Consider the following 9882-nt stretch of genomic DNA (forward strand, 5'->3'; position numbering starts at 1 on the left):
AATATTTTTTTTCTTCATAAAATTATATAGGTTATTTTTTAAAAAAGAGACGTTTTTAGTGCTTCTGTCCCATGGGCAGGATTCTCGAAGTCAGGCATGTCTAACCTGCGGCCCACTGGCTGCATGGGCCCTACAAGATAATAAAAAAATATTAAAAAATGAAAAGAAGTTTGTTATTTATAGTCATTAACAATATTATATATTTTATATGTGCCCCAAGAAAATTCCTCTTCACTCAATGTGCCCAGACAAGCCAAAGAGTTGGACACCCATGTCTAAGTTATGATCCTGTAATATCTAAATGTGATATCTTGTTTAATATAAAAATACAAGAATGGAGCACTTGTGTTTCTTATATTCTAAGGGAGAAGCACAATTAACTTGATAATCTAAAGATGGGAAAGGATAAGAGAAGACTATTCAAGTGATTACTGGATTCAATGATTTTGTTTGAGAGGAACCTGTTTTCCCCCCTTTCATTTGGATACAGACATTCCAGCCGCCAATCTCCTCCAGTCTGGCAGTCCTCATTTTTCATCAGTACTGCCCCTGAAATTTCTTAATTTTATGGGGCTTTGTCTTTAGGTTGGAAGAGAGCATATTAAATCCATTCATTAAAAATAAAGTTACAAACCTGGAATAAATGTTGAAAACGTGTGAGATTGAGAGGAGACATCTACGTGCTTTGCTCTCAGTAGCCATTAAATAGCAATAACACTTAGAGTAATATACTGCTTTACAGTGCTTTACAGCCCTCTCTAAGCGATTTAAAGAGTCAGCTTATTGCCCCCAACAATTTGGATCCTCATTTTACCCACCTCAGAAGGATGGAAGGCTGAGTCAACTTTGAGCCTGGTGAGATTTGAACTGCCAAATTGCAGGCAGCCGGCAGTCAGCAGAAGTAGCCTGCAGTACTGCACTCTAACCACTGTGGCACCATGGCTCAAAACATTTTAGACTAGCCTTCACTCTTTTCCAGAGGATCCCACATTCTCCATTCTGTTACTGGGAAATGGAATTCCTTGGGCTTCATTTTCCTATGACTTTGTTCTCCTCTTGCATTTCCCAAGAGCTGATTTAAAGCTACATCATGGGGCCTCACAATCCAAATTATAGGGAAAAGTGAAGGGCATGCATAGTGACCCATTTCTTCAATGGGCTCCTAGAGCCTTGGGGGTTCCCAGGAGCTCTGCTTCTCCTAGGCCTTTCCCAACGGGAAAGCTGGAAAGAGAATGAAGCCAACTCACGGTCGAGCTATCACTTCACACAGACCTTGCATCTGGATACAGTGATTCTTCACAGATCTTGCATTGGATATAGTGATTTTTCACACAACAGCAGCCCAAAATGCTTGCTAAAAACCAGTTGCCTTTGGACCAAAAAAAAAAAAATCTAACCTACCAATAATATATAGCTTTAATAAGTAGGCTCCTACAGAAAATGTCACAACAGTAGCTGAGCTGTTTTGCTCAAGCAAAGGAAAGAAGCTGAATATAATTGCCTTGTCATCTAGCCAAAAGGGCCTCACTGCCCAACAGAGGACAGTGGTAGTAGAAAATCCAACCAATGATTAGAAAAAAGAAAAAAAAAGCAGGCATGAGAAAGCAGTTGGAAATTATTTAGCTAAGGTTAGATCATTTCTCTAAACTTGTTAAACAAAGTTAAGGAAAGTAGGTACATAAAATGACCTACCATTTATTGTCTTTAATCCAATCTAGCTAGCTAGATAAAAGGCACTCTCAATTCCTGAGATAAGCCTGTAAAGTTTGGTAGTGCTAGAAAATCCCTGAAGGACTTTGAGAATTTTTTTTTCACTCAGCAATTTAATTCTGTCCCACTACAATTCTCCTGTCCCTCTCAACATCATCCCCTTCTCCTTTCATCTTTACTACCATTCTAGTTCACAATTACAAGAGTAGAGTTAACTGGCACAGATGAAAGCCATGGAATTTTTTAGTCCTGAAAGGAGTTTAAATCAAATCTAACACATTGGATTGATTGATTGATTGATTTGTAAAGAATTTAAAGATACCCTTTAATAGGACTGAAAACTATGCCTATTATTAATTATTTATCATATGCCACATTCGCATCATATTTCAGTAAAAAGGAAGATGGGTAAAATACAAAACTTAGCATATAAAATCTGAAATCTTAATAGGAAGTTTACAAATTGATATCTACATTGGAAATTAATTTTTTACTTCATTTGTCGCAGACAGGAAATCAGTAAAATCTCCATTATAGTTTCTGTTTTGACACTCTGTCATTATGTTTTAGATAGTTTGTTTTAGTTGATGAACATATCCCAAATAATAATGTGTGGTAATTATCTGGAAATTGTGCCATTTAAGGATCCAAAGGAAGGAATCATATATTTGAAAGTTGTCGTCTGGAAAAGAAGGTCCATCTGCGAGGCTATAGAAAACAAGCACTTAAACTGAATAAGTAAAAGTCTGCTTTCTGTGGGTCAGGGAGTCATTCTGAAAAGAGAAGTTCTCAGAAAGGTTGCCATCTGATTCTCCTAAAGATACAAATCAATCAATTCCAAACTGCATTTAAAATGGTTTTAGAAGGCTTGCCTGGGATAAAGCACTTCAGACTCCTAATGACTAAGTAATCTTCATATAAAAATAATTACTTCCACTGAGGAAATGAGAGGTTTGAGAGGAGAATTTTAACATCAGTGCTGATCCAAAACATATTGTGACATGAGCTGAGTGGCAAACGGTATTCCCTTTCCCTGGCTCAAGTTAAGATTTTAATAACCATGACCAGGCAGCCTTTTTCATACGTAGGAAAGAGAATCTTGTGAACATTTTACCCTCTTCCCTGGGCACAAAGAAAGAAAACATATGAAACACAGGTCACTCCAATTGCTTGTCAACACTGGGCAATCCTGAGATTTTAAAGCATTTTGCCAACAACGGAGGGCCAAACAGCAGGGCCAAAGCATGCTTGTCACTCTTCAAGAAAAGTTTTCAAAGAAGATTTTTTTTTAAAAAAAGGGTGTCTTCCAATTGGCTTAAATTCCTCTGGGCCGGGTATGCATCTATCGGTAGGGAGTGCATTGTGCTCCAAAATTTCTCCCTGTGCAGCTTCTTCCTAACTTTTTTTCAATATGTGAAAACATTTGTAAGTCTTTTTCAGTTTTTCAATGTTAGGCTTTTCCAACACAAGAAAGGGCTAACCTTCAATAATGGCAGAAGGTTAGAGGACGATTTTTGGTGTTAGATTTATCCCTCTCTGTTTGGAGTTCTATTTCCAATCTGAGAAGGGAAATCTGAGACAACATATGGTTCTGTTGAGTGTTGAGTCCCGGTGCAATGGTGGAACGCACCATGTTACCCCATCTGTATTCTGGATCCCTTCCAAATAGCTTCAGTTCTGAGCATGCCAGGCTTATATTACCAAAGTCCTGCTGAGCATATAGATGGTGGAGTGCAGACAGAGGGATTGTAAACAATCTATGTCCAAACAGAAGATTTTAGAAGTTTTATGAACAAAATTCCAAACCCCTGTTGGGACTAGACGAGAGAGAAAAGATTGGTTGTAGATAGCTGTGTTGCCCTTGTTTCAGACAGAAATGAAACGCTGAAGCAGAGCAGCATACTTGAAGGACTGGTGGTGGTGAGAAATTATCCAGGGGGAGAACAGTTTGTCCCTATCAGCTGCCAAAATGTGGCCAAAATTCCTGGAATATTAACAAGTCCAGTAATGTTCTGGACCTGAAATGAAGAATTTTTTAATTTGGTTTAAGGAAGAAGCAGATTCATATGGCACAGCTTCTGCATTATCAAAATTGCCTTTAAGCAGAATATTCTGCTTGTAAAAGGACATCTGGAAAGTCTCTTAGTCACAACTAACTTTCACTGGATTTGCCATTACAATTTAAAGGAAATTGGCTGTCCCACCTCCTCTCATTGCTGAATTAATTTTGCATTAAAGGCTGATTAAGGCAAAACACGCAATGCAATAATAGAGTTCCTGAGAGCTGCAATTGCAAGGATCCAGTATATATATATTTTCAATATCCAAATACTAATGATTAAGCATCACACAAATAAGTTCCAAGAAGTATTCAGAAGGTGAATATGGTCAGTGATGCCAGAACTCACTATATTTTTCTTATTACAGAACACCAATTCCCCATTTTCCTAATTGATTCAATAGACAATCTGAATGTTGTTTGCTGATTGCTAGGCAAACATTATTGAAGTGTCAATATTTATTTTTTTCCTACAGCTATCATAGCTTGAAAGGCTGTAATTCACATGGGGCAATGCTGTAGCTGTTCTGTCTTTACTGGACACAACAATAGCTGGCAGACACTCTCTTTCTCTTTCTCTCTCTGCCTCCCCATCCCATTTTCTTTTTCTCTCTCACATATATACATATACATATACTGTACAGTACATATACCTATACATATTTGTGTCTTCCATTTCAGTAAGAGAAATTGCACAGACAACAGATCTTCCCTGTGAAAGATCTTGGATAGACAATATATACTGTAAATACTAATATGTAAAACTAATATGTAAGAATTAACAACATTTGGCTATGGAACTCTATTCATCTAGCTCATTTCCTTGTAACTCATTCTGTGTAACCTGAGCTGAATAAAGTAAAAGAAAAAAGGAGAAAAAAAATAAAGTCAAGAAGGAACAGACTGATACGCAGTACTGTACTTGAAGATTTCTCTCCCCTTCTTTTCTTTTTTTTTTCTTCTTTTCATAGACATCAAATACATAATTTCTCAAGTCCTTAAAACTTTGGGAGAGAATGATGGGAAGATGTTTGTCTCCTCTTTCTAGTAGTTTTTCACTATTACAAGGTTGTGCTAAAATAATAATGTTTACAGAATTAAAAATTCACAGTACTGCCCATTTTGCAATCTTATGCTATGATGCAATTCCAATTAGTCCCTGGCAATATTTCCAGCACAGTGGAATAGTGGAATGGCAACTAATACAGTTGACTTGGATCTGAAGGAAGGGGGCTAGCATGCAGCAGCTGAAATGACCAAATAATGCTGCTCAGATCCACTTTAAATTATGCTGTTGCTGAAGTAACATTAAGGAAAACTTAAGGCTGACTTGGTCCCAGGCAATTGAGAGGAAGGCAAAATCAAGCGGAAGGCAGATAAATTATATTGCCAGGACCGTAGATGTTTTGGCTGAAATTAGGTGCAGGTGGAGAAAGGCCATTGATTGGGTTGAACCAGCCAGGCCATTCTGATGTTTTTATGGTACTTTGATTACCTAAAAATTGACATATAGAATGCCAAGTTTATGTTATAGGATGTAGGTGTGGTTTAGGGTGGTGGGTTGAAATTGATTCCCCAGACCAGACTGCCTTCAGTAAGTGATGGAAACATAGACACTGATCTGGCTGTGCTTTCTTTTTCACTCCATTCCATTCTTGTCTAATCTGATTTGCCCCTCTCCTCTCAATACTAGCTCACTTTGTAGAGATATAGGATGTATTCTATGCTCAGACTATTTCTGAAGAAGCCAGTGTATATGTTATTGTTCTTGCTACTACTATTTGTTTTAGCTGTATACAAAAATTCATTTTGGGTACTCGGGTCAGTCTAAAGAAGTGGGTTCTAAAAATGCAGAAGCTAGCCACTCCTGATTTAATATATGGAAATTTAGCACATATACTAAAAATCCTAGTAAATTAAAAAAAAAACAGAAGTAATAAAAAGTTAATGTGCTGTTGGAATGTAACCAATAATAGCTTCTTTGCAAGATAGCCAAATTCTTAAAATACAGACCTATTTTGATTTTTTTCTGTATGTACTTGTATTTATCTAGCTATCAATTTTCTGTAAGCTCCAAACAGTTCATAATATATATAGAATAGTAACAAGGTGAAACCTTAAATCATGATCTAACAGTATGCATATATAGCACGAGGCAAAGTTATGCAGATATTAGGAAGGATTTCTAGGAAGTTTGAATACTCCCACTTTCCCCGTTACATGTGTATATGTATTTCCCCATAAATGTATATTTGTGCATATTTAAACAATTTAGAGCTCCCTGACTCCTAACAGCTCTATGCCTACAGTTAGAAAGGCAAGAACAATATCAGAAAAGAAAAAGGTTCACAAAATGATCCAAAGAGAAATATTATATTGTGGGCTCTGTCATCCACTTAATCCAAGGTCTGGGAAAATAGCCAGATCTTCAGTAACTTCCTGAACATCATCAGGGTGAGGGTCATCCCAATCTCTGATATTCTTTTGATAACTGTTGTGATTCTGCTGTTTGCTGTTCTAGAGAAACAAATCAAAGAGGAGCTTCATCAAAACCTGGAGCAGAATTGCTTGGGAGGTGAATGACTATCCGAAATGGCCCCACTCTATTTTAAAATCTGAGCTTCACCTAAATCCAGTTTATGGTCTACTCCGCAGTTTCACACAGGCTCATCAGAGATAGCATATCACTTTCTAAATTCTTCTAAGAGCCAAGAGTGCCTTGCTGAATTTCCTACATGAAGTTATTATGCAACAAGGAGCTACCAGCAGAAAGCTCCTGGTAGCAGAAAGCAGAAAGCAGATGTTCTGAGTTCTTGTTCTGAAGAGAATCGAGAGCATCGCTTGATTGCATAACAGCCCTATTTAGAAACCCTCCATCTAAGCATTCCAAATTTGTTGCATAGGAAGAAAATTCCAAAAGGCTTAAATGTTTTATTCTGATATCAGGAATAAGCAAAACAATCTGTATTGAGGTTAGAACAAATCATTTTTGGCCATTTTGTATGTTTGGGACTGTCAGCATCAGCTTTCCTGCTTTAGCTGCCATAAGAAACGGGGAGGGATTAGGTATGGAGCAGAGGGGGGGAAGAGAGCAGGAGGGGGTTTGTCTTTGTAGGAGGGGACTTCGGGGGAATCGAAACTACATTTCAGAAAGGGATGGCCGACCAACTGTCTTGACATTCCTGATGGATGACGCTGCCAGACGTGTTGCCACCTGACCTTTGGAAGACCTTTAGATTGGCTGAGAAACTATAAACACGAGGGGGGGAAGAAGCTTAGTAGATGCATTTCGCGCGTTTTGATCACTTCCAGCTTTTCACTGGGATGTTAATCTTTTCATATTCAGTAAAAGTACCAGATTCTTCAAAATGCTTGAGTTTGGGGTTTTCTTTCCTGGATACTGAAGGAAGCATACCTGACATTAAGCTGGAAGCAAAAACCCTCGCAAAATTGTTTATTCGGCAGATTTACCGACTACATGGGTCTCCGAAAAGAATAATTTCTGATAGGGGTGTGCAATTTACTTCCAGTTTCTGGAGAGAATTTTTAAGATTGATAGGCTCCGCACAGGGGTTGAGTTCCAGTCACCACCCTCAGACAAATGGTGCTTGTGAAAGAACCAATGGGGTACTCGAACAATACCTTAGATGTTACGTGAATTACCAACAGGACAATTGGGTAGACTTGTTGCCATTTGCAGAAGTGGCGTATAACAATTCTGTGCATAGTAGCACCGGATTCACCCCTTTTAAGGTTGCATCAGGCCAGGATTTTGTACCCATTCCCGAGTTACCTCAAGAGGATCCCCAAAATCCCTCTTTGATAGACTGGATAGAACAATTAAGGAGCACCTGGACAGTGACTCGGAAGGCATTAGATGAGGCACACCGAGCTCATAAGGCACAAGCCGATAAGAAAAGGTCCCCAGCTCACATTTACAAAGTGGGGGATAAAGTTTATTTGTCTACCAAATACTTACAAACCACCCAGAGGTCTAAAAAGCTGGGGCCTAAGTATGTAGGACCATTCCATGTGATCAGACTGATAAATCCAGTGACAGTTGAATTAGAATTACCAAAAACTTTGAGACGAATACATCCTGTATTTCATGTTAGTTTATTGAAACCTGAACACTCATCTCCCCTAAGGGTTGATCATAGCAACCCTCCAATTCCCATCCTAGTAGAAGGGGAGCAACATTTTGAGGTTAAGGAAATCTTGGACTCTAGAAAACACCATGGTAAAATCCAATATCTGATTGCCTGGAAACATTTTCCACTATCTCAGGCTGAATGGGTAAATAAACGGGATGTCCGAGCTCCCAAGAAAGTTCAACAGTTCTATGCCAAATACCCTGATAAACCTTGATCATTGTATATATTCTGTTTCTCTTTCTCTTTTTCCTTTTAATTAGGACTAACGTCTCTTCTGCAAGAGGGGCCGAATGTCAGCATCAGCTTTCCTGCTTTAGCTGCCATAAGAAACGGGGAGGGATTAGGTATGGAGCAGAGGGGGGGAAGAGAGCAGGAGGGGGTTTGTCTTTGTAGGAGGGGACTTCGGGGGAATCGAAACTACATTTCAGAAAGGGATGGCCGACCAACTGTCTTGACATTCCTGATGGATGACGCTGCCAGACGTGTTGCCACCTGACCTTTGGAAGACCTTTAGATTGGCTGAGAAACTATAAACACGAGGGGGGGAAGAAGCTTAGTAGATGCATTTCGCGCGTTTTGATCACTTCCAGCTTTTCACTGGGATGTTAATCTTTTCATATTCAGTAAAAGTACCAGATTCTTCAAAATGCTTGAGTTTGGGGTTTTCTTTCCTGGATACTGAAGGAAGCATACCTGACAGGGACTTTTAAAATTATGTTGCTTGAAATGGCCAAAATGTAATCAGAGGAATTTTGTGCTGACTTTAAAACAACTTTCTTGGCATACATAGCACAAAACACTCAAAAGAGCTATAAAATTTTGTTACCCATGGGAAGATGGTAGTAAGGAGCCATATGGCTTTAAATTTGTTCTCCTGTGTACACTGGAGATGCCAACCTATTTTATTGTATAATTTAAATCTACATGAAGAAGAAAGGCTAACAGTATATATATATATATATATGAAACTGTCCCCATTATATTCATTGTGTGCTGTCTAGCAAGTGCTCTCTTAGAACACAACATGCTTTTTCAGTCTAATTTTTCTTTTGGGAGTTTGGCATATGCATTTTTTTTGAATAGGTAATATTTGCTATCACACACAGTCCTTCCACTTAAAAATACAATTTCAACTATAGTTTCTTTTGTTCCATTCAGGGTAAGGTAAGATACTTTGCTTACCTTAGGCAAGTGACATCTCACACAAAGAACAGTGTTTTACACCTTCTGAATATCAACTCTGTGGTTAGTTAAATAGTGCCACCGTAAGTATGTCATCCAGCTATGACTCATTATGCTATCAGATCAGCATGCCATAAAGTTAAAATTGAGAATAGAGTGTGCTTTTTTTTTGAAGAAAAAGACTAATTTTTAATTTTTAAAAGACTTTAATTTTTAAGCTGCCCTATTTACAGCACAAAATCACATTTTGCAATAGTCTGTCTTTTTCTCAAAGACAAGCATTCCTTGTAGACAAGCAACTCATAGGTTTTGATATTCTCACACTTCTCATTACATTCAGCCTATCTCTTTGTTATCAGAAAACTACTGGTATATGTTGTTCTGTGATGCATTTTTCCAGTGAGTGTAGAAGCACTTCAATTTTCTATAGCACTTATGTAAAGCCAGAAATATATCCCTAAAACAACAGGTATTCAGAACTATTTTTTACAGTTCATATCCTCCCGCTTCTTGCAGCAGTGGTCAACTTGTTTTTTATATTCCAAAACAGTATTATGTTTTGGCTAACAGTAATATGTATTATGGCTAATTACAACATGTTTACTAATTAGTCCAAGGCTGGATTGGATAGCCAGAAACTTTAAGTAGGTTAGTCTTTGTACGTCTTCGGGAATTGTGTAAGAAGAGAAGGGGAATATAAAAAATAACAAGGATGGAAATGAACATATATTTTCTAGAGCAGAAAAAAAACAGGTTTTAAATATATATTACTATACA

Source organism: Pantherophis guttatus, chromosome 1 (assembly GCF_059756535.1).
Source record: "Pantherophis guttatus breed Tessera chromosome 1, ASM5975653v1, whole genome shotgun sequence".
NCBI lineage: Eukaryota > Metazoa > Chordata > Lepidosauria > Squamata > Colubridae > Pantherophis > Pantherophis guttatus.